The sequence below is a fragment of the Leuciscus leuciscus genome (genome assembly GCF_965113295.1).
Source record: "Leuciscus leuciscus genome assembly, chromosome: 3".
NCBI classification, from domain to species: domain Eukaryota; kingdom Metazoa; phylum Chordata; class Actinopteri; order Cypriniformes; family Leuciscidae; genus Leuciscus; species Leuciscus leuciscus.
The window spans coordinates 22,481,526-22,508,367 of record NC_138727.1 but is presented as its reverse complement, the minus strand read 5'-3'; the positions used below and the strand labels follow the sequence as shown (position 1 = coordinate 22,508,367).

At 38.0% G+C, this 26,842-nt stretch overlaps 2 long non-coding RNA genes across 2 annotated transcripts; both read left to right on the top strand.

Moving 5' to 3' along the window:
• Positions 1-418: 418 nt before the first annotated feature.
• Positions 419-3,076, top strand: LOC309495315. The gene is made up of 3 exons (XR_014204615.1): positions 419-723; positions 1,433-1,467; positions 1,771-3,076. It is a non-coding gene; the product is annotated as an uncharacterized lncRNA (long non-coding RNA).
• Positions 3,077-6,222: 3,146 nt separating this feature from the next.
• LOC309494079 lies at positions 6,223-6,946 on the top strand. Its single transcript, XR_014204217.1, has 3 exons — positions 6,223-6,382; positions 6,458-6,573; positions 6,844-6,946. It is a non-coding gene; the product is annotated as an uncharacterized lncRNA (long non-coding RNA).
• Positions 6,947-26,842: the final 19,896 nt, after the last annotated feature.

Below are 26,842 nucleotides of genomic sequence, written 5' to 3'. Positions count from 1 at the left end.
TGTCTGTATTTTTACAAAGTAATATTTTACAGATTTTTTTCTGTGAAATTAGAAAACAAAGAAAAGAAGGTATAACTGCAGAAATCTGCATCTATTCAATATGTTGTCCTTACAGATTATTAAGCATGTGGGGGTTAAAGTGAGTTTTTTTTTAAGGTTAAATAATAGTATTTGTACATACAGCCGACCCTACATAGGCTACAGTAGACCTGTATTGAATTGTTTTTAGGCTATAGTCTTTTAATCTTGTCTTGCAAATAGATGCTCATTTTGATCATTATTTCATTGTCTTATTCTCCCATAATTTCATGTATATTTTATTAATATTTTTCTAAATCTCCGTTGCTGCACATTCAGGGCTTTGTGTGTGTGTGTGTGTGTGTGTGTGTGTGCGCGCGCGCGCACGCGATGACGCAGATTCAAATTCGCCGCCATTACGTTTCCGCTGTTTAGTCCCGCCCACAACGGTCAGCTGATCAGTCGACTTTGGATCTGTATCAAGTGCAAGTGGGAGATTTGAATTCAGTCTACTCTCCTGAAGTGGATTGTGAGATTAACAGGGGTTCAATATGACACCTCATAATTCAAAGCAATCGTGTTCGTCGAGAGCAGCCGTGAGCAGGAGCCCTAGCTGTTGTCAGTTTGGATTCTTCGGAAATAGCACCCTTTTCAGTGAGCCTGGTTCGTCACAGCGGACATCATGCCAACCGATCACCGGCTGAGGTAAGAGTCTGCATGTGAACGATATTTATATTACATTTGTGTTAAGTTTACGTTACAGTTTTCAAGCTAACATTAGCATTTTAAATGATGAGCTGGAGGCAAAACACTGAAAATGTAGCATGCATCTTTACATTTTCCATCTGTTTTAAGAAAGATCAGTTGAACCCACACCTCAAAAAATACCTAAAACAAGCTTTCGTAGACTTGTTATACATAAAGTCTGTTTAATTGTGTATAAAATCTTTGTTAATACGCGATAGTATCTGTCAGTAAATCAATCTCTTAAATGGCGGGACATTTTTAAACACTGTCTGGAAGCTGAAAACTCTTCTCTTAAAAAATAGTAACCACGTTTTTGGCGGATTTTTATTACCATTTTTAATAACCACAGTTATACTACAAATAGGCCTAACGTTACCAAGATTTTTTTTTTTTTGGTTAAACCATAGTTAATTTTCATAAGGGTTAATGTGGTTATCAAGACCGTTAAGAAAACGAATTCAGCAAATACTGTACTTGTTGTTGATACAGGAAAACACATGAGGCTAGAATATGAACACCACATGATAAATTCCATATTCTGGCTGCATGCTTGCCAACACGTCAGTTGAGGTTTTGCATTGTCCCAGTGGAACATATTCTGACATATGCAAATGTAATACTGAGTTGTAAAAAAAAAAAAAAATTATATATATATTTGTGATTTCAGGTCAAGTGGAAAGCAGAATGATCATGGCAAACAAGGTATGGGAAGAAGTAATTTAAAATATTGTAATGGCCGAGTCTTCTGATTCCATATGATTGCACTAAAAGTGGCAGAAAATGTAATTTGTTTTATACTATATTTTCCCATGTGAATATTCATTTGATCCTTGTGAGGCCACTGTAGCTGCACAAGGTTTGGTTTTGCTTCAGTAAGACCACGATTGTGTTAGATTCCACCCATCTATTATTATTATTTTTTTGTATTGTAACTAGGCTCTGTCATTTAGAAACATGGGTTTTCCTATCACTTATAATGACATATATCTCTACCTTTCATTCCAGCCAGAGGATCTGACGGTTGCTGCTCGCATCTCAGCCTACCTGATGGAAAATTCTTGCTGGATGAATGACCTTCACCTTCAATTCAACCTTGCCAAGACAAAACTGCTTATGGTTTCACTTTCAGCCAAACCATGCGATCCTGCTGATTTGCCTTATACAACACCAGAAAGATCCGGCCCTTCCTGTCGGAGTCACACAACTCCTTGTCTAAGCTCTTGTTCTATCCAGACTGGACTATTGTAATGCTCTCCTGGCAGGCCTTCCAGCATCAGTCAAACCTCTGCAACTGATCCAGATGCTGCAGCAAGACCTAAACTCACTGCTTCAGATCTATGTGTCTCCAGAAGCTTGTGTTCTGCAAGTGAACAGCGCCTTGTGGTGCCATCATCCCAAAGAGACACAAAACCACTTTCACTGACCTTTACCTGGACTGTTCCCTGCTGGTGGGATGACCTGCCCAACTTAACACATTTTCAAGAAACTGCTAAAGATCCATCTTTTCATAAACACTTGACCCAATAATACTAAATCTTTGTTTTAATAATAAATAAATAAACTTGTATACTGTGCTACACTAACTGGGACTTGTCACTGCACTTGTTGCTTCTATTGTTCTCTTAATTTTTAAGTCACTTTGGATAAAATGTAATTGTAAATGTGTAAAATAAGTTATATTAGAGTATAAAGGCATACAGCAATTGCCTTTTAATGTAGATATTTTTACATGTTCTAAATTATATACTAAGATTGTATTTCCTATCATTCACATATCTTGATGTTCAGTGTTTGTTTAATGAGTAATACTGTAAATGTGCAGGTATTTTGTACTTATACGTTTAATTAATTTAACAGAAATTGACTGTACATTTGCTATTATTAAGTACTTAATTAGAGATTGGTCAAAGTTGTGAAATTGGAAATGCCTTAACTGTAAATATACAAACTTTGAATTTGAATTTATGTATTTAATGCATTTTTATACATAACTTCATAGTTATTATACACAGGAAAAACTATATATTAAAAGATAATTACTGTAGATAGACAGCATTATTATAAAATAACTTTATAAAACCCTAAATTTACAGTTTAACTTGAAAGTTAAATGTTTTTTTTTAAATGTAATTTGACATCATTTATCCGTTTTTCCACGGTTTAATAAGCCATTATCAACAGTAATGTACTGTAATTTAATACATTTTGACTGTAAAGTCAATTCTGTATTTTCACTGTTTTTGCCTGTAATTTTGTGAAATGGTTATTTGCTGTAATTTAACGGAATCCGTCTGGAAACTTTGCTGCCAGAGATTTACCGTTTGTATACGGGATTTTTTTTTTTTTACTGTGTAGGCCTAGTAGCTATGGATTTTAATAATTTGACTAATATATAGTAGGTAAACATATAGGTGCATATATAGGTGAACATATAGGTGCATATATGTGAACATATAGGTGCATATATATGTGAACATATAGGTGAGCATATATAGGTGAACATGTAGGTGCATATATGTGCATATATGTACATATAATATAGGAAAACGGCCAATTTTATATATGTCACATATATTAAAAACATATATCAAAACATATATTAAAACATATATGTTTATATAGGTTCTTTCCATGTGGGATCAAACACGCTTGCATGAATTAATTTGAAACTCGGTACACATATAGATATCATCGGGCCGAACAACTTTCCCCCAGTCAAGTTTTACGCCAGCCCAACAGGAAGTCGGCTATTATGGGTTGTTTGGAAAACACTTGCTGTGGAATGCGAAGTACTCCTCCTAGAGAATTCATCCAATCCCCACCAAACTCGGTGTGCATGAAGTCAAGACATTGAGGATTCTAAATTGCAGACGGATTTTTGATATCTCGAACGGTTTGGCCGTGGCGAGGAAACGAATTTATGGCGAGAAAAGAGAAACACGAAGTGGAATAACTTCTGCATACATTAACTGATCTTGATGAAACTTCAGCAGTGTGTTCGTGGTAAGAGGCCGATCAGATGGATGTAACTATTGTGAGTCAAAGTTATAGCGCCACCAACTGGCAGCAGGAAGTGTGTCACTTTCAACATGCTTTTGACAAAAGTGGGCGGGTTAGTTTTAACTACAGTAAAAAAATATATAGTTTGTATATTGTACTCATCAAGCCGGACAACTTTCTAATTTACATTCATTAGCTCCGGCCATCAGGAAGTCAGATATTTTGGTCTGAATGTGGATTTTTTTGCAAAATCAGCCTCTGAATTTTTAGCCACTCCTCTTAAACTATTTATTTTATTCCCACCAAACTTTTTCAACATGATGAAAATACATTAAAGATTCTAAATTGTGAACGGATATTGAATATCTCAAACGGTTTTGATATGGCGAGGGATTAAAGTAATGTCAAAAAAGGAATCAGAAAACATCTCATATCTTCTACAAATGTAATTATACACCGTTTATTTTTATATAAAATTATACAAATATTAGAACTAAACCCATTGTATTCTGTTTTTGCAATTTAAGAAGTATATAAAAAAGTTAAAAACAGGCTATTTAGTGCTATTTGGTTCAACAAAAAAGCAAATATAGGGCTATACTGCCCTCTTGTGTCCAAAAGGATATAAATATAGTATATAAAACTTTTTACTAGGTAGGCCTATATTGTATTTAAATATAAATGTATTAGGTATATGACTGTGAGGATATTTTCCCAACGGTTAATCGACGTGTGCACGAGCGGGTGCTTTTAAATCTCTAATATAAAAGTGAAAGTAAAATTCGGACGTCCGCACGGACATTGATAATGGTGCACACACGTTGGAAAGAATGATACTTTTAAACGTAACACTAAACCGCCATTAGGTGTCGCCAGGCGACCGTCTTAATGAGCGAGTCATTGATTCATTCGTTCAAACGATTCGTTCGAATGACTGAGTCATTCATGATTGAGACAGATGTTTATGGATTGATCATTGAATCTTTGAGTCAACCGATTCGTTCTAAATGCTGAATCATTCAGTAATGAGAAAACAAGTTGCTGTGAGATGCGCGACGGTTCTGCTGTGATCTTTGTTTAACTATTTTTGCTGCTGAAACAGAACAAAAACAGTCAATATTGCATCTAAAATGTAAGTGACTTAATTATAACTGTTTATTAACCTGTTGTATGAAATCAATGTCACAGTTTCAATCGTGATTGTATTCAGGAAACAGTAGCCTACTCGTCAAGTGAGGTTGCTTAACTCTATCATAGGTTATAAAATATATAAAAACTCCATATTTGTAATTTTTATAGTCAGTATGTTGTTAACTGGGTTTCTTTTTTGTGTGCTGCGCTCATTTGTTTACGTTCCTCCTGGAGAAGCTGCACGAGCCTCAGCAGCGCAACCTTGTTACCATTGATCAGTAATACATTTATTATCAACTGTTGATTGCAACTTAAAATGAATGTAATCAAATTAGAATAATCTCTCGTTTTAGTGATTCCCAAGTTATTTTTTGTCATTGACGTTCAAATCAGGCTACTCTGGTCGGGCAAGCCAAATTCTCTTTCAGGTAGGCCTATTGTATATATATAAATATATTAGGGATGTCGGTTAATCGACGTGTGACACCGCTGGGGGCTTTTAAATCGCTAACTTAAAGTAAAATACAGATGTCTGCACAGACTTTAATAATGGTGCTGAGTAGAGCGAGCATTTTCAATGAATTCCTATGGAAGTAGGAATTAACTAAAAAACGTTCGCTCTGTTCTGCTTGTTCCTCGCCGTGGGCGCTCACAGTTATGAATGCCTGTTTAGCCAAGAGCTTTTAGTTTAATTTTAAAATGAACGCCATTTCAGGGGGTGGATTGCTTGAATTTATTTTACAAAAGCACAATGTTGTGTTTTATTGCGAGTGTATATAAATATAAGTAAACACTTTGCAGTTTGAATGATGTCCTGTATGAACAAAATGATGTGCCAATTATGTTTTTATGTGTCTACTTTTAAATCACACACACATTCCAGCATTGCAAACTTGACATCGCAGCCTGTTCATTATAGCCGTAATAAAATATAATAAAATAGTAAACCTAACATATACACACTGCTCTGTTTAAATAGTCAGTAGTACAATTCGTACATTCACAGTAAGCACTGCTCCACTGTGATTTTTCCAAGCACATTTTTGTATATATGTATGTATGTATGTATATATATATATATATATATATATATATATATATATAAATATAGCTGCGAGCAGCGATGGAGGGCCCAAGCCGGTGATACCGCCACCCCGGTGCCTTTAGTGTAACTACAGGCACCAGGGTGGCGGTGCCACCGGCTTGGGCCCGCAATCGCTGCTCGCAGCTATATTTATTATTATTATTGCTAGTGGGACTAAAAATGGCTATAAAATTACTAATTCAAGGGTTACATTTTTTTTTTTTTTTCATGTATAGTTGGAGGATAGGTCAGGCTTCAGGGAGCTGCTGCGCATGACCTCAGAAGAATTTGAAATTCTGCTCGGGAGAGTAGAGCCACTTATCACCCGACAGGACACCAAGATGAGGCGGGCAATTACAGCCAGGGAGAGACTCTCCTTGACCCTCAGATTCTTGGCAACAGGTTTGTATATAAAACAAATGTACAGGTCTGTCTCGTATGTTTTCATTTTGCAGTAATGTTAACTTTCTGTTGAAGGCGAAACCTACAAATCACTGAGTTTTCAGTACAGAATTGGGGCCACTACTGTATCTTATATAGTGAAAGACACGTGTGCAGCCCTACATCATGTCCTGAAAGATGATTTTCTAAAGGTTAGACATCCTTAATACTTTTATCATCAGTATCACAACAGCAAACATTCTGACATGCAGTATGTACAAATATGATAAAATAAATAAATAAATAAATAGTTTTGTTTGTCTTTATGAACTATGCAAGATATTATGCTTGACTGGGGAGAATTGATTGAACAATTTAGTTACTGCTGAAATGGTAAAAATGTGTGTGTGTGATGGTGGGGGGGGGGAGGTGACTTGAAATAATATATTTAGAAATTCAGCACAATGCTTTTATATTTGCAGACACCAAAATCAGAGGAGGAATGGCGTGCAATTGCCAAGAACTTTATGGAGAAATGGCAGTTTCCACATTGTCTAGGTGCCCTTGATGGCAAACACATTTACATCCAGCCTCCTCCAGAAAAGCTTCCTGGTTCTGATATTTTGCTACCCTATAAGTTTGTGGCGGATGCGGCGTATCCTCTGAGAACAGACCTGATGAAACCCTACCCCTTCAGGCAGCTGGACCACAACCAGAGGGTCTACAACTACCGGCTCTCACGGGCACGCAGAGTTGTCGAAAATGCCTTTGGTATTCTCGCCAATAGGTTTAGAGTGTTCCGCTCCACAATCCTCCTACACCCAGAGAGTGTCACTAACATCACCTTTGCTTCAGCATGCCTCCACAACTTCCGCTGTGATCGTCGTTCAGAGGCCTACATGACTCCAGCACTGGCAGACTGGGAGGATGCAGGCCACAGAGTCAACGAGGGGGCATGGAGGAGAGATGGTCAGGGGGCCATGCAATGTGTGCCAGCTGAAAGGTCACGTAACCCTAGCCTAGCTGCTAAGCAGCAGCGTGACCTCCTAAAAGATTACTTTGTCTCACCTGCTGGCCAGGTGCCATGGCAAGAAAATTACATTTAGGCAATGGACAAAAAGAAATGTTTGCTAGTTGTACTTTAGTGACTTATGTAATGTACATAGTTAACAGATTGTTTTATTTTCCTGTTGATTGATTTGTTGGTTGTGATCTAAAACACTACTATTTGATTCTGCTGTCCTGTATTTCTGATGAGATTTTATATTTTTATAATTGAATCTCTTATAGCTTAATTTTTTTAATGTTTTAAATAAAGACAGCATTCATGATCACATTTCAGTTGTTTATTCAAGTATTTTCAACATAAAGGATTAAAGTGCCATATGAACATTCGAAAACATTCATACAACTCAAAAACTTTATTTTATTATTTTGACTCTCACAAAAGTTTTAACAGCAAAGTATAAATGACATATTATTATACATTACAAGAGTTAAGTAACCAATAAATAAATAAATAATGTGCATGTGAAAATGTGTTTAATGTACCACATTTTTATATGCAACTACTCTTCCAAATCTAGCATCCTCAAAAATGTTTGAGGCTGAACAGGGCCCTGAGGAGGCTTGTGTTGATGGTAGTGTTGAGGTATCTGTGTGTATACAGGGGTTGAGGAGGCCATTTGTGCAGGTGTAAGAGTTGGGTATATGGCTGGTGGCATGTGTGAGGAACTAGATTGGTCAGCCTCCTGGGCCTCAAACAAAACATTCATAATTTGTCTTTTTACCTTGGTCTGTATACTTATGTTTTTTATCAACCTGAGTTCAACAGCAACCTGACTTCCAAAGGAATGGCATGCATCTGGAGGGGCAAGAACGGAAGCAGATATCTGCTGTAACAGGTTGAGTTTTTGTTGCTCAAAAGTATCTATGTCACTTTTGCGGCGTTTCTTTGCAGGCCTGGGAGTGGGAAAAGGCGATGTTTGGGTAGAGGGACATGGTCCTATGGTTGATGAGATAAAAGATTAAATTATAACATTATTAGTCAAGTCAAGTCAAGTCAAGTTTATTTGTATAGCGCTTTTCACAATACAGATTGTATCAAAGCAGCTTCACAGTATTAAATTAAAATAATACAACAAAGTTTGTTTCAAGAGGAATTTATTGATTGATAAAATTAAATTAAATATCCCCAAAATATCCCCAACTGAGCAAGCCAAAGGCAACAGTGGCAAGGAACCGAAAAACTCCATCAAGTGACCTAATGGTGTCCTAAAACTCCATCAGGTGACCTAATGGAGAAAAAAAAACCTTGGGAGAACCCAGGCTCAGTCGGGGGCCAGTTCTCCTCTGGCATTTATGAGCTAGAGGCCGAATTTCTACTAAAATTCTATTAGTAGAATTTCAATCAAAGTAAGTTTTTGCATACAGCCAGAAGTATTTGTAAACTTTCACAAACTTACGCAAATACTTCAAAGACAGAAATACAGAAAAGGCAAAAAATAATTTAAGAAAAGTAAAAAAAAAAATTGCTCCTGACCTGCTTTGTTGTCTCCCATTGTTCTTGACCAAGTTAAAGGGATAGTTCACCCAAAAATGAAAATTCTGTCATCATTTACTCACCCTCAAGTTGTTCCAAACCTGTATGACTTTCTTTCTTCTCCTGAACACAAAAGATATTTTGAAGAAACTCGGTAACCAAATGACTGATGGACCCCATTGACTTCCATAGTAGGAAAAAAAAAATACTATGGAAGTCAATGGGGACCAGCAACTGTTTAATTACCAACCTTCTTTAAAATATCTTTTTTTGTGTTCAGGAGAAGAAAGAAAGTCATACAGGTTTGGAACAACTTGAGGGTGAGTAAATGATGACAGAATTTTCATTTTTGGGTGAACTATCCCTTTAATGTGTGATGTGTGTGCATTGCACACTGACTCTGATGTTATCCGAAAATCATCTATTTAGCTTATGAAATATGTCTAAAACCATCCTGTGCAGTACTAACATACTAGAATTATTATGACCACACAGTCAGTTTGTAATAATATGAAAACTGGTCATATTATATGAAGCAGATTTGGCTGTTGAGGAAATTGGAGTTCTTCAAGAAGCATGTTGCCCAACCAGTGAGTGATGTATGTGTGACATGTATAAACAATCCTAGTAATGAATAATAGAATAACTACACTATTTGAAACGCATAAAAAGTCATTACCTCTAGATTTTTGCAACTTTACACCCTAAATGACAAACAAGTAATCGGTCATCACTGTTTCCATTTTCCATGGTCTTGTACATCTACAGTTATGATTTTACCTAGTGCCTCAGATGTGTCTGCAATTATGTCTTCATCACTGGTGGGATCATCCATGTCCTGTCCTTGACTGAGCAAGTCTTTCACGGATTGATCAAGCTGAAAATAAATTTTATACAGGGTTTGTTAAACGTTTATCCATCCATATCAACAAAGTACTGCCATAACAATTTCACTGTATTGTTTTACAATATTGCTCTGTATTGTAATTTTCCACCTTTTACCAAATGTGCATTTTTATATATTGGGTTGCACTTCTGGGGAACTTTCATCCAAAGAAGTGAAACAAATCATCTCAAATAATAAGGTAGTGCTACAAATATTTTTTATCCATAGTTAAATGAGATGCACGTACACTTGTTATTTTAATGTGACATCAGTATCACAGGATATGTGTGTCAAGAGCTCTACTAAATTCAATGTGACCTGTTCCTCCAGATTATTTTATCTCTGTAATCCAGTAATATTTAACACCTCCGTAATTTTGCTGTGGAAAGACACGTCTCGATTTTTTGAATTTATTCGTGGTCTGCTGAAAATAATTTGTTAATTCTATTAAGTATTCTAGTATTCTTTAAATATTGAATGGATGAACTGTGAGGAGAATGTCACCTCATTGTACCACATTTTTAAAACACATCACAGATTATTTACAGTTTAACAGAAGTTACCCCCATAATTCACCCAAAAAAAAAAAATTGGGGTGAAGGAAAAAGGTAAAGACATTATATCACATGTCATGTCTGTTCATTATATTACATACTTACACTGGTCTCACTTGGGCGTTGGGCAACATGTTTCTTCAGAAAGTCCAAGTTAGTTAATAGCCATCTCTGTTTCTCTGTGAGGCCTTTCTCCCCACTGCCACTAGGTTTCGGTTTGAGAAGTTTTGTAAACTGAGTCCTTAATGTGGTTACTCTTGTCTTCAAATCTTCCACTGAAAATACACAACATACACTGATACTCATCTCTACATTCAGCTAAATTAACCTTATTAAAATAATCTTTTAATGTCCCTTGAATTTTTTTTTCTCAAAATGTACAAACAATTATAAAGGTTGGTGCCTGTTTAATTTTTTTTTTTTTTTCAGTTTATTACCCTTATGTTCTGTTGAGAGAGGATTGTGTGTGTGAGTGAGAGAGAGAGGAGGGAGGTGTGTGTGAGGGATTTGAGAGTGTCTTGTGGACGTTTTATATTAATGAATTGTTATGTTATCTTTTTACAGACATGTATGTAGCAGATGGTAAGGTTAACTGACGTTACAACAGTTAATGTTTACATTTGCTAGCCTAGCGCGCTAACAACTATTCTCACCTGGTACTTTTAAAACAGATGCGATTTCTCCCCAGCTCTTCTCTTTATCGGTGCGGTTATGGTACACTTTTGAAGAAACATTGTATAGGCAGTCATGTTGTTGCCACATTTCAACAAGTCGCTCCTCCATCTCCGAAGTCCAACAGATCCGTGTTGCAGGTTTCGCGGTCGCCATTTCGAAATGTCCGTCACTTCCGTCTCGTCGTAGACTTGTTTCCTATTGGCTATTGTGACTACTGACGTAATCACAATCTTGCGCATCCAGATAAATATCAAACATGTTTGATATGATCGGGGCGAGCCCGATTTGTGTGAGAGCAGATCGGGAGGGGCAAGATTCGATCTATGAACGCCTCACATTACCAGATAATCTGCGCCGAACATCGGAACCGATCGAGGTCCTCGACAAGATTTTTTCTCAGATTCTCAGGAGGGGTAAATCGGGCATAAATCGGCCTAAAACTCCTGTAGTGTGAGCCAGGCATAAGGGTGGCACTGCCAATAACGCACCTAAAAGCTGTCACAACGAACCGGCAAAATTAATGATTATGAATATGTAAAATATAGCAGGAGACATTTTAATTGTTTACTAATAAACCATTTTTTTTATATCTGTGTCGGCTGGAAAGATGCTGACTCGCGATCTTCGCAGTATTGAACGCCCCAGAGAGAAATGCACATTCCATACGGATTACATAAGAGAGCAGTCTGTTTTCTTTAGTTTTGAATTGTTCTGTTTAAAAGTAGACATTTCAAGCTTTATATATATGTCTCAGGTCTGTCAGGCAAGTAGGCTATACGCTGAGTTTCGGTTCATTTATGAGACAAACTCCAGGTTCACCCGCCCGCGCCTTCGTGTCGTGATTATCTTTTTTCTAATATATTTACTTATTTATTAAATCCAGACAATTGGTTGATGAAACACTGATCAAAATTAAGATACAATTAATACAAAACGAAATTAAATTTAAAGACAGGCTTTGTGCTTTCTGTTTGAGGTCTCAGTGAAAGTTTTAAAGCAGTCTTTTAGTGCCGCTGTCAGAGCGCTCACGTCCGTAACGGAGAACTGTCCCATCTGTAACATTGTTTTTTTTAATTTTTTTTTTTTATTACATTTCTAAATAAATGCGACTTATAGTCCAGTGCGACTTAGGCTATGCCTATATATGTTTTTTCTTCTTCATGGCGCATTTTTTGACTGATGCGTGGCGTGAGCGGAGTGGAATTGGAGCGGGAAATAGGGCGACGCTCCGTCCTTTTGAAATTGCCGCTCTGCGCTCTGTCCAACATCCGCCCGCTCGCGCTCCCCGCTCGCTCCCGCTCCACTCCGCTCACATGCTCTATTATGATAAACTTATACAACAAAAATGACTGTGCCCCCAAATATTTGTCTGTGCTCCTAAATTTTTTTATTTAGGCGCACCAGTGTTCCTTGTTCAAAAAGTAAGTGTAGAGCCCTGCACTGCATTGTGAGGACAGAATGGTTTACTAGGACATTGTAGTGTGTTAGTTATGTAGGAAACAATAGGCACGAGATTGTGTTAAACTGACGACACAGTAGCAGCTTCTTTAGCTCCAGCAAATGTCTACAACGGTATTTATTTTCATTCTCTCCTTTACAGATGAATACAGATGTTGCAGACAAAACACCCTGTTTGGCAGAAGCAAGTGCAGAACAGGTATTGTGTAGTTTTGTTAGAGAACTGACAACACAGTAGCAGCTACAATTGCTGTCAATACCTCTGTGGCCCACAGTTTGGCAAGCACTATACTTTTGGTTTGTGAAAATTCAAGTGTGTTCATTTTAAATCTGCAAAATAGAAAATAAATATATAGAAACTTTGATATAATATTTCTTATTTGTATATACTTTTGTTATAAAAAATATGTTGTTAGTAGAAGCTAAATTACATTCTATCCCACTCCTCTTCCTTCCTAAATAGTGTCACAAACATGACTTGGTCCATGCAACTGTGTCATGCCTGGACAAATGCACAGTATGCCTGGGATCGGGGATGTCTGCTCTAAAGTGGATTGGTTTCAAATGTAAAGGTGAGTACATACATGCATACTTGCATACACTATATTGCCAAACGTTTTGGGACCCCTGCCTATACATGTACATGAACTTAAATTACATCCCATTCCTGATCCGTAGGGTTTAATATGGAGTTAACCCTTTGCATCTATACATTTTTATCCAGACATCAATATCTGTATTAGTATCAGTGATACTGACCTTTATTCATAAAAAGATGCCAATGAACCAAGTATTTAAAATATACTGTAAAATATACAAATTTGTCTCTACATTAATTTGGATATTAGCTGTGAAATTATTACATTATAAAATATATGAACTAAAACCTATAAAAAACTTAAGAAAAGTCATATATGAAAAGTCTTCACAGAGATATAAAGAAATCACAGACTCCATAACGCACTGCTTGGCAGGAGACATTATGCCCATATACCCCGTTAGCAAAGGGGGATTTCAGAAAATGATCCACAGACTGAGTTTTTACAAAGCACATTACATCCTGCTCAGATGTCCCTGTTCGTCTGGACAGAATGTTCAAGATATTTTATTTTTATGAGCATACAAATATTCTTATTTTTCTATTTATTTTATACTGTTGTACTATTGAGACAATAACAAGTTTGTAGTAATGCAAAGATGTCGTCATGTAATTTGTTTGTAAAAAAATATTATTTGAACTTATTTAACTATTAAATAAATATTATTTGAAAAACTGTTAATTTAGTTGTTGCTAGGAAATACACATTTCAGCATTATCACTAATCTGTGTGCATTTTCCTTGAACCAAGCAAGTTGACTCATGAAACCATTTGTTTATTATATCGCAATCGCAATATTGACCTCAATAATCGCAATGACATTTCCCCCAAATCATGCAGCCCTAGTACATACATGTGCTCATATATATATATATATATATATATATATATATATATATATATATATATATATATATATTTATTAGGGGTGTAACGGTTCACAAAATTCACGGTTCGGTTCGATACGATACACTTGTGTCACGGTTCGGTACGGTACAAATTGTGTTGCTTTTTTTACTGAGCAATAATGGAGCTATACTTGACTCTTCTTATGAGCATATAAAACAAAACAGCTCCTTGGACAAAATGAAATGTAATATTGTGGTAGTAGGCTAGTTATAAACAAAGGTTTATTTTAGTTCAGATTAACATTTGAGGGCAGCAATTGTATTCATAATGTCAAAATAAAACAGACGTAATGTTACTTGAAAGCATTATAGCCCACTATTCCTGACAAACTTCCATTCCTTGCAGTTAGTGTTACTACAGCAAATCCATTCCACGGTGAATGTTGCTGATCTGTGGACACCGGCCAGTTCATTCATGGCACGATGTTTCTTCCTGGTTTCCACGTCAGCGCTGTTTGATCCGTTAATAACAGAGAAATGTGCATGTTTCTCACTAGATCTCGCAGCGATGTTATTACTTCAGTGGCGAATTCAAAAAGCATTTGAAATTAAAATGCTTTCTTTACTGGTCTGGGTCTCTTAGCGCTGTGTGGTGTTGCTTGATCAGGCTCGCGCATAGGGCTCGCGAGTCCCGCTTCACAAGTCAAAACTGATAAACGGTCCACACAAACACAATAAGAGTAGCTCAGTTTCGTTCCTTACATTGCATTTGCCAGTTGATGTTGTGGTCGCGCCAGCCTCTATGAGCGCGCTTGCCACCCGCAACGCGCCTTCATTTGAAATAACGAAATTTTGGTCGGCAGAAAAAATGGTCCAACGAACCGTTCGGTACGTAATGCGTACCGAAAACCGAACCGAAAGCCTCGAACCGAACGGTTCGATACGAATACGCGTATCGTTACACCCCTAATATATATATATATATATATATATATATTTCACATTTACATAAATATATACCCTGTGCTTGTCTGTACTTGAAACAAGATAAGACATTTATCAGACGCTTAGGCTCTGTTGACGAATCATCCGCCATTGTCTTTGTCATTCATTTCGCCTTACTCTCGTCACGTGATCACTGATCAGTGAACTTTGATTCCTGCTGCACTGTGTGTGACTGCAGCATGTGCTGGCTGAGCACATTAGACATATGTTTACAATAGTTTACGAAGCGATCGTTATCCAACTGAATTCAATGTTTTTTATTTCTATTAAAAAAAGCATAACAACAGTGGAGGCGGTGCCGAGGTGGGCACCGTGATGTAATGTAAACCTAGCGGTGGCATATTCTATGCTAATTTCACCCTCACGATCCGTCATGGCGATATCACGAGACAGCTTTTCACCTCGACGAGAAATCTCGTCACACCCAAAATCAGCAGGTATCAATAGTCTATTTTCGTCATTAAACAATTATACTGAAACGAGGACTGCAGATATATGAACTGTAAACTCAGCAGCTTTTGCTTAGTATTTTGAATACCAATCATGCTCAATATTAATCATTAACTAGGAACTTACGTGCATTCACTTCAAATTAACTTTATCTCACTTTTTAAAATGAATGAAATTGTTTAATGAAGATTATTTAGTGATTAATGATTAACTTAAATGCATTTTTATGATTCTAATACTGTAAGAGAGAGTATAGAGGGGTACCATATGTCACTTTTGAGTGATTTATGGCCCCTCTAAGCCCCGCCCCCTTGACCGTGGGAATTTCCCACGCTAGCTCCTCCCACTTATGGGCTGTACGTACACCGTGGGAAAATTGGACTTGTGGCACGCCTCCTTATGGGTTGAACATCTGAAGCGTGGGAAAATCTCCCATGCTCAGTAGTTCTAAACAGTGTATATTAAAACTTTTTAAAGAAATGTACAATAAAGACAATAGTCGGAGATGAGATCAATGTTTTTTATTTATTAAACAAGACATATGTACATTCACCACTTTTAAAACGTTAAAACATCAATGAAATAAGTTTAAATTGAATTTTTTCTCTAAAAAGAGTTATTAAAAAATGAGTTAGTGTTATTTTAAGATGTTAAAACATTAAAACAACTTTTTCATTTACAAAAAGATCATTTTTACATACCCAGTTGTTAAAAACTCAGAGTTTAAAGATTCAAAAGTGTTTTCCATGTGTATTTTTTCTGGAGCAAAGTGAAAAAATGTCCACACAGGCCGGAGGTCTGAGAGGAGTAAAATTTTCTGAAGGCTGCAGAGAGACACAGTCAGACTCCGCCTCTACCCCCACCCACAACAGATGTCACCGTGGGAAATTCCCACAGTCCCTTCAAGCTCCCAAATAGAAAAAGCGACCGGTCACTTCAGAGTCCAAGCAGAAATGACCAAAGAAAACCAAAGCAGCGGATCGAAGAGACCACACCCCCTAACACACCCCTCTCAAAGCTGAGAGGTCAATCTCGATTTAAGGGTGTGTGTAAAAAATGACATCACTCACGGGAATTCCCCTCCCACAGCGTCACAGTCACATGAGATGTTTAAAAAGGAGCGCAAACATGACAAGAGATACTTGTGATTTTACAAAACAAATCTGCAATGGCAACGGCTGCAACCCCGAAAACACCTGAAAAAAGCATCGATGTAGCTATGGATGATTTGACTCTAGCTCCACGAAAAAAACGTGGAACGCACGGGCCCTGTTTAACACAATTTCTTCACGAACCGGAAGATTCTGTGAAATATACTTTTCACTTGTCCGAAGGACGCGCGTGTACATATGCTTATGACAAAATCAACAGAGAAGTCAGACTGGTTAACGTGGATAATGACGAGATTTTCACCACAAATGCCACGGATGATCCGGATTTAATATTCACAGAAAGAGATTGGATTTTATTCTACACAAAAGTATGGAAAGATTTGAATGAAGGGATGGATACACCTCTTTTTATCGGTGAGTGGGCTGGATTAACCATGGGTACAAGATACCGGATTTTAGCGGACCAAATAAATAAGCACTCAGACGACTATATTTACATACTTTGTAGTGATTTTGGCAAGATTGCAGAATACTCGTGGCCAATTTGTGAAAAAGATCATTTAGAATTATATGATCTGAAATTCATGTTCCAATGGAAGGACCTGGCTGTGTTGGAAAATATTTTTTCCAAGATCAATCAGCTTTTCCAGTGGACCAATGCGTATGAACGCTACGCCAACATTAAAGTGAAACTTTTCCACCCCGAGTGGGCGGTCCCAGAGAGGCGCGGTTCTTATATAACCCCACCCACTCTCTACAAGCATTAAAAGACGGGCTCTTGAAAGCTTACCTCATTCACGCATCATGTCTCAGGATACTGGTTCTCCTTCTTCATCATCATCTCAACTGCATGGATCTACTGATGGATTTACAACAAACGGATTAATGACTATGGCAAATGGATTACCTCAGAAAAGCATCGATTGGATAAATAATTTCTGCACAGAACTTGGTTATCACAATCTGGCTTTCCTCACAAACTACGGAGTTGCAACACCTGCCGCAGACGCTGAGACCCCTGACACAACTGTCGATGAGACGGATGGATGCCTAGGGGATACAGGTCACCGGATTATCAAAGCTATTTTGGCTGTTATTCTGGAAATTTTGGTCGACAAGCGGATGAAAAAGAATTGCGACGGCTGCACGGTGGCCCATCCATCTCAGACAAGACACAGTTGCTTGTTTGAACCTTCTGCCTATTATTTTTATGGATGTTTTGAAGAAATCAGTGTGAAGCTTCTCACCCCGGAGTTAAAAAACATATTGGCTCAGGCCTTGAGTCAGTACGGAGGCAGGCCTCATCTCCAGAGGATCGAGGGAGCTGTTGAGGCAATTTTATACGGGCTCAAAGATGAGATGTACATAGTGGAACAATTATCTTTAATCCGTGAGAAATTAATCGACGAATCATGCGAGGAAATAATTTACACGGCTGTGGATAAATGGAAACTTGCCGTATCTGAAGATCCGGAGATCACACAGGTTTAAAAATGGGGAACTTCTGCTCTACCTCATGGATTACAAAATATTTCTTTAAATCACATGTTAAATGTGGAATATCTAACCTACTCCACAAGATTATCCAGAATAATTGGACTACAAACACCAGCATAACTCGGGATGAAAAACGACTAATGGATTTAATGAATGCCGTGAGGGGGTTATCGGATGAATGGAATCATATGGTAAAAATGTCTGTTACCAGTGAGAACACACCTTCTGCGGTTATCAAAAACATTCTCGAGCTGATGCCTGAGTGCCACGACTCTCTTAGAATAGGACATATATTGTGTATTTGTACATATGTGACTGATGTCTGTAGTTTGTTAAGTAATGAACATCCAGGTGTATGTAATATTTTAGATTTTTTAGTCGATTACATTTTGGAGAAGAATTTTGAAATGTGTGTGAAATTTTATTTTTTGTTTTGTGTGATATAATTCACATTATAGATGTTTGTAACCTTCTACTTCTTACATTCTAATAAAAAATGCTTGTGTAACTTTTATTGGGTGAAATAAAAAATGCTTGTGTAACTTTTATATGGTGAAATAAAAATATCTTTTGTTTGAAAATGCTTGTGACTTTATATTGTGAAATAAAATAAAATACTGAACAAATTTGTAACTCGATTCATTATGACTGAAATCTCATAGCATTAACATGGCAGAATTAATGAAAAAGATATACTACGACCCCAGCAATTCGGGTGCTCTCGGAGGTAGAGATAGATTAAAACAAGCTGTATTAGAACAACACGGTGTAAGATTATCCGATAAAGATGTGAGTGATTGGCTATCCAGCCAAGACACATACACGCTCCATCGAACCGCACCAATAAATTATAAGCGGAATCGTGTGGTTGTCTATGGGAAAGACCAACAATTTCAGGCCGATTTAGTCGATATGTCCGCATACGCAAAAGAGAACGACAATATCAAGTTTATAATTACCATTATAGACGTCTTTAGCAAGTACGCGTGGACACGGGTGTTGCGAAATAAATCCGCGTGTGAAGTAACTAAAGCATTTTTGTCAGTTTTGAAAGAGGGGCGAATTCCCGTCAAGTTACAGACAGATAAGGGTACAGAGTTTTTCAACAAGCCTTTTCAACAGATGATGAAAAAATATAATATAACACATTTTTCAACAGCTTCTGAATTAAAAGCGAGTGTAATCGAAAGGTTTAATAAAACTTTAAAAGGACGAATGTGGCGCTATCTTACATCGATAAATTCAAGACGCTACTGTGATATTCTGCAAGATTTGACAGAGGGGTATAACTCCTGTTACCACAAGTCCATTAAAATGAGACCGTTGGATGTAAATAAAGAAAACGAATCCGTGGTATTCAGAAATTTATACGGAAAAATGCGTAAAGAGACACCCGTCTTTAAATTCTCAGTGGGTGATGTGGTCAGAATATCTAAAGTCCGGAATATATTTGCCAAAGGCTACGAGCAGAATTATAGCGAAGAATATTTTACAATAGCATCTTGTATACCCAGGGAGGTACCTGTGTATAAATTACAGGACTATGATGGCGAGATAATACAGGGCTTTTTCTACGAAAAAGAACTCCAAAAAATTATTGTGAGTGATGATAAATCATTTAAGGTCGAAAAAATTCTCGATAAAAAGCGACGTGGAAAAGCCATGTACGTTTTGGTGAAATGGTTTGGATGGCCAATGAAATTCAATAGCTGGATTCCTGAAAAACAGGTGATAGATCTTCACTCTCCTTTAAAACCCTAGGGAGAGTCGCTCGCGTTCTCATTCAATCAAAAACATGTCAGAGGAGGAGGGGTTTTACGTCACCCTACCGTGTAATGCATCAGCTCATGTTTACCCTGAAAATCAGATAGCTAATTACAGAACTAGACTGGCAAGAGCAATACATTTAAAAGGATTATGGGAAGTGGCGTTGGTCGAGTTCCACTATCCAAAAACATGGCATACTTTCAACGAGGAAGACGCTACTTTTATTATTGAATGCGAGCAATGTTTGAACGACGATGAACATAGTCAAGTGCGAGGGGATCTTAATATTCAAACATTCAGGAAAGCCCTAAAAATATCTACGAATCATAATACTATAAAACACGGGTATTTTGAGGATATTTCAGTATTACTCAAGGAAATAAACGCAACTCTTCCACAGCGGGTGCAGCTCAGGTACGATAATATAAAAAATAAGATATCTCTGAAATCAAATCAGAGAGCATCGCTAACGTTTTACGGAAAGCTGGCCATTATTCTAGGATTAAAACCAGGCGTTCCTATAGAAAATGTAAACAGTTCGGATGAACACGAAGACGTGCGCACATACGCACCACACCAGGCTGATATAAGCGGAGGATTTTACACTCTATTTGTATACATAGATATAATAGAATATCAAGCAGTCGGTGACGCGTATGTTCCATTATTAGAGACGATACATATCGAACCGACCACTAACAAAGCAGTCTGTGTCAGGCACAACAAGTCTCATTACGTGCGTCTTAATAAAAACATCATATCAGATATCGGCATTGAGATTAAAGACGATCAGAATAAAGACGTACGATTCACCTACGGGAAAGTTGTGACGAAGCTGCACTTTAGACCAGTGAGAAAACATTTGTTTTAAAAATGGCTTATCTCACACCGTACCAGGACGATCCCCACCGCTACATATCATATTATCAGGCCCAGACGGGTCACGGAATGCCGGGCTATGCCGGAAGCGGGGTCATGTACGGTTCCGGTTTTGCGTCAGGGATCGGGGGTCTCTTTCGTGGGTTATATCGTATGGCAATACCGTTTCTAAGAAGGGGTTTTAGTATTGCAAAGCCACACATAAAAGCTGCGGCAAAAAATATAGTAAGTGACGTAGTTACCACTGCCTTGTCAAAATCATTTAATAATAATGATAACACCGAGAGACAGAGCGGTCAAGGTCTTATGGTCATGCGCAGAGGGTTGAAGCCCCCTGGGACCCGTATGAGGAGGGGGCGTGGTCACGGCGTAAAGAAGACTAGACGCGTCACGAAGAAACGCCCAGTTGCAAAAAAGAGAGGAAGAAGCCGGACGAAGCGCGTAAAAAGATCTACAAGTTTGAAAAGACGAAGCAACACTATCTTCTAAATCATGTCATTGATTCATGCAATGTCGGACGAATGTATTAAATCCGAACTGGATATTTTTACACTTCCTTTAACTCAGACAGCTATTGAGAAAAACACTTATGTGGAAATCCCCCCTATGTCAGCGATTAATGATGCTTCTCCGATTGAGTTTTTCATTGCAGGGACTGGTGAAGATTACACTGATCTGAATAATACATTATTATATACTCGTGTTAAAATAACGCTGCCAGATGGGTCCAATCCCCCGCAGGGAGCCCCAGTGGGGCTTCTTAACTATCCTGGTGCATGTATTTTCTCGCAGGTGGATGTGTCGCTAGGAGATCGGTTGGTATCACAGTCGTCCAACACTTATCCTTACAGATCCATTCTGGAGATGCTTATTAATTATGGAAAAGATACCCTAGAGAACAACTTTTCAGCAGGATTGTTTTACAAAGACACAGCAGGGCACATGGATGCTACGGATCCGGCAGGTGCGAATGCAGGGCTGACAAAGAGAGCTGCGTTTACTGACGGTGGCAATGTTGTTGAGTTACTAGCTCCGATACACAGCGATATATTCTTTCAGCCAAAATTACTTTTGAACGGAGTTGATATTCGTATTCGTCTAACTAGAGCAAAAGACGAATTCTGTCTTATGCGCGGGGACGCGATCGATTATAAACTAAAAATAATCTCCGCATCTCTTTTTATCAAAAGAGTATCTGTCTCCCCTTCTCTTCGCCTGGGCCATGCCCAGGCATTACTGTCGGCTACAGCAAAATATCCTTATGATAAGGTCTGTGTTAAATCCTTTTCTGTGCCGGCTGGAGCGCGCGTCTCAAATCACGAAAATCTCTTCCTTGGAACTCTTCCGAAATCCATTATTATTGGACTGACAGATAACGATGCTTTTACTGGCTCATACGAAAAAAACCCATTCTCGTTCAAACATTTCCATCTTGAATATTTAAATCTCACCTCAGATGGTGGACATGTCCCAAATCGTCCTTTTCAGCCACAATTTAATTTAGGCAACGCGGTAAAAGAATATTATCAGCTGGTTACCGCCACGGGGAGACATCTGAAGAACCAGTCTTTGGCCATAGACAGGGAAGATTTTCTCAACGGCTACACACTGTTTGCCTATAATCTTACTCCGGATGAAGAGTGCTCACAGCATGTGTCACTGATTAGATCAGGGAATATTAGGTTAGAAGCCCGTTTTAGAGAGCCTCTACAAAACACAGTAAACATTTTAATTTATGCCATCTACGATTCTCTACTTGAAATATCAAATCGAAGACAGGTGTTGGCAGAACACTACTGAAGAGTTGAAATGAACACTGTGGAGTTAACGGAAATTATGGATAACATCGTGTGTAATATAAATTTTTTAGGAGTACTCGCTAGCGATCATTTTCCAAAAGAACCGCTGACAGATCTTCCGGCTCTATTAATTTGTAATACGGATCGATCGGACGAACCGGGACGCCACTGGTTAGCTATCTATATCGATCGAAACGGGGTCGGATGCTTTTTTGACAGCTTTGGGAATCCTCCGGATTCAGATTTTTTTCCACCGTCCATTCTTGACTTTCTAAAAAACAATTCTACACAAGTTCATCATTCTACCAGACAAGTCCAAGATTTTACATCAGTCACCTGTGGACAACATTGTGTCTTTTTTCTGTATCATATTTCACGGGGTGTTGAGTATAAGGATATAATGAAATTTTACCATAACGATAATCTATTAAGAAATGATACTATGGTGTCTCTTTTTGTGAAAAAATTGAAACCGATGGTTTGTGTTAGTAAAAGATTTAAATGTATCCAATGTGTACAGTCTGGTAAAATGTTCCAGTCTTATTAATTCCTGTGTAACGAATAAATAAAGAATATGTAATGAATAAAAGCGAGTCGTAAGCAGATGAATAATTTCATTTTCTTTCTTTTATTTGACATCAAAAACAATAACACATGGATGTTAACAACATAATAACATACATAGTTTTAAAAAAATAAAAAAATAAAACACAGATACAAAACCTCTCACACGGTTATATTTTGTTAAAAATTCATCCATTGGTAGGCATCTACTCTGGGGGAGTTAAATACGTTTTCATCAGGATCGTGTGCATGTGTGTGCGTGTGGCGTTTTTTCAATGACTTAGTAGGTACAGCACCAAAGTCATCCGCGTGTGTTTTTGTTTTAATCGTTTCAATCATCCGTCTTACATTATGATTGGATACAGTCGAATAAGGAATCTTTAATGCCGCAAATGCATCCAGAAACTCATACCATCCTGGAGGGTGTCGACTGTTATGTTTCATTTGTGGTGAAGTTATAGTTTTTACCAGATCAAATATATGGGATCCTGAAATGATTCTCCCTTTATAAATAAATTCTCCATCATCTGTCCATGAAGACACGTGTTTGGCTTTGGACATTTTATCCATAATATATTTGACATTTTTTAACCTTCTCTGAGGAATATTGTTTAAAACTTCTGAGACGATAGGGTCCTCACTGACGTCATCATTCCTAACATCCGGGGTATGGGGGGTTACAGGTGTCTCATGTTCCGGGGATGTAAGAGTTAGAGTGCTACTTTCCATATCACCATGTTTTACCACGTTTAAGAATCGTTGTAAAACACTAGTGTAGAGCTTGGATTTTTCGTAAGTGTTCAAATCATGCCTCTGCAGTATATCTCTAATGGATGAGTCCAAGTCATTCTCCACAGTCGTATGAATATTTTCACGAGGCTGGGCAGTTCTTAGTCTATCCAGCTGATGTTTTGGCACAAGATACAATTTCTCGGCGTGTTGCATTTTTTCTCTTCAGATTTAGTTCCTAGTTATTAGACTAGAAATGAAAGGAAGTGCTACGCTGAGTAGAGGGAGCAGAAAACCCCCTTTTTGATTAATCATACGTCTCTTCCTGCTGACATTAATCTTTTTATTTGCAACGTATTTTAATTCTTTTTTCCTTCTTTTTAAAGTCCCGTGTTGTTTCGCAGTTAGAGGGATCTTGCCATGAATAATATTTAGAGCCACTTCACATAGAGCTAATATTAACTCGTCGGGTGACGATTGGAGAATAACACGTCGCTGCTTGGGCGAACTCTTGTATAATAATTTTAAGAGGTAGAGATTTCTGGAAAGCCGTGTGCTCATCTTCACTTTTGGAGGTAGACCACCGGATAGTCTGACAGTAAATCCGCTCTGAGCCGGAATTTTTCAGGTGTGTGTGGTTTATAATCGATTAACAAATAACTGTGAGGACGTTCAGTTGCATCGTTATACGCCTCGATAAAAAATCGTGCATTACCAGGAAACATTTGCCGACCCAAAATACCAATCTGCTGCTTATCGCGAGGGTTTTTAAATATAATTAAATAATTTGTATTTAGACCGATTGTTCTGCTAGATTTACCCTGGAAAAACAGATTCTGTATTAATAGCAAACAGCTAATCTTCATATGGTGCACTAGTCGTGTAAAAACGTTTTCGACCTCAGGGCTGGACGCTGCTTGACTCATAACGTCGTCCATGATAAGGAGAGAAAGTTTGCCAGGAGGGAATAAAGATTCGTCATCCAATTTCTTTGGTATACCTTCAATGAATTTAATATCAAAAGCATGTAACATTTCATCATACATCGACTGCCAGGATGTATACACATACACAAAATTGTCAAACTTGACAGAGCACATTTTCTCTGAATTATACATTAGATTTTTCACAAGAAAAGTCTTCCCAGAACCACTTTGTCCGGCTATTATACCCGAGAAAGGATGCTGCATTCTGTAGTCAAACACATCTGTTTCACACATTTTTAAATATATTACTAGAACCCGTAAGGTAATGTTGTATAGTCCTGCTGAAGGACTCTCTTATCGTAGACTACTGAAAAATTTTTCACATCTGATCTATTGTGTAATGTGAATCTCCTTTTGTTTCTTGTGATGGTGTCTGTTTTTGCTGTCAGGTGTAATTTGACACCTGTTTCGACATAGTCTCGCACAAGATCGGTCAGACTCTGTAGTGTAACTATTTCTGCATTCTTTGCATTGAGTGTAATACCCTTCGCTTTGAGACACGAACGGCCATTGACTGTTTTAAATGCATATGACTTTGGTCCTGATGAGACGAACTGCAAAATGCTGTCATCAGGATCTAGCTCGTTTGTGAGCTGACCGAGATAAGACCCTGTTTCTGGCATCCAATCATCTTTTTTTGATACAAAAACCACTGAATCTGTATCTGAATAAATTGCACGCCTGTCTAACTTCTCCAAAAGATTATATAATTCAAGTCGAGCCCAACAAGTCGTGAAAGCGCCCACGAACACATTCACGTCGTGCGTGGGAGCAGGGTCTTGCGTCGAGCTGGAGAATTGAATCATGGCAACTGTGTCAGATACGAAAGAGAAATGACGTATTACGTGGGCGTGGCTAAAGAGACGTTGAGTGAAGTCTTCCGGGTCTGTTAGGAGCTCTGTGGTTGGCAGATGCGTGCGCAGAGAGAAACGACCCCAAAGTGTGTTCAAGATGAGCTTAGCAATGGATCTTTTTGCCGGATTTTTTATTATTTTAGAGACTTCTAGCTGAACACCCTCTTTCTCGAGATATTCATCCACGTAAGATTGTTTGTCTGTCTCTGTCACAACATGAGAAGGAAATCCTGAGGCTTCCTGTTTGAATTTTAGGAATGTTTTGACATAACCGCTGAATAAGCTGTCAGATGTGTGTGGAAAATGCCAGACCTCTTGTATTTTTATTATGCGATAGCCTTGTTGAACAGCCTTCTGGAGTTCCGCGCTTACCCAAGTGCCTGTAATACATCTATCAGCCTCTGTGTGGCAGCATTGTGTGTCCTGAATCTGATTTTCGGCACACGTTCGACAGAGAGGAAACATTAATTTACCCCCACATCTGTAAGGCAACACGGGGTGATACAATCCATGAGGCGGTAGAACTTCCGCCTTTATAAGCCCAAAATAATTTTCTATCTCTTCAAAATCCTTGAATATAATTTTAGGGTGACCGATAGGATACGTTTTAGTGGCCTGGACGAAAGGGTATAACGATGTGAAATCATAATAATCGATTCTCTCATCTTCAGCTGCTTTGTGATACAATTTGTACGCATTTGTTCTCCCTCCGTAAATAGCATCTCGAGCTATTAGTCTGTCAGGTGCATTATAAGACTCCATAAACCGGATGACGTCAGGATCTGTCTGTTTTAACCCCTCCCACTCACAATCCCAAATAGAAATGACACGCAAGCCATACACTTTATCTAGTGATTCTAGTTTTGCATCAGTTTGCCTCCTAAGAGTACCGAAAGACACTTTTGATAAAGGGTTAATTTCATCTGATTTAAAACGACAGTCGTGACCGTGGAAAAAGCATCCTAAGTACTCATATGCAGTTTTTAACCCGCAATCAGATTCATGAAATCCATCGAGGTGATATGGGCCTACCGCACATTCTCCGTGATTTAAGGCATGTTCTATATTAATGCTTTGACTAGTTTTGATATACTCTAACCACTGTATGGATACGTTTGAGAACGTTTTATACTGATTTATGTATGCGTGGCTGTGTGTTAGAGCCAGCGTGTCGCGAGGAAGAAAATTGGTTTTGAACGTTTTCATGCATGTTCCTGCCAGCGTTATTGATTTAAAAGGATCAATGTTTGTGATGGCGAGGAATTCGGTTCTGTAAC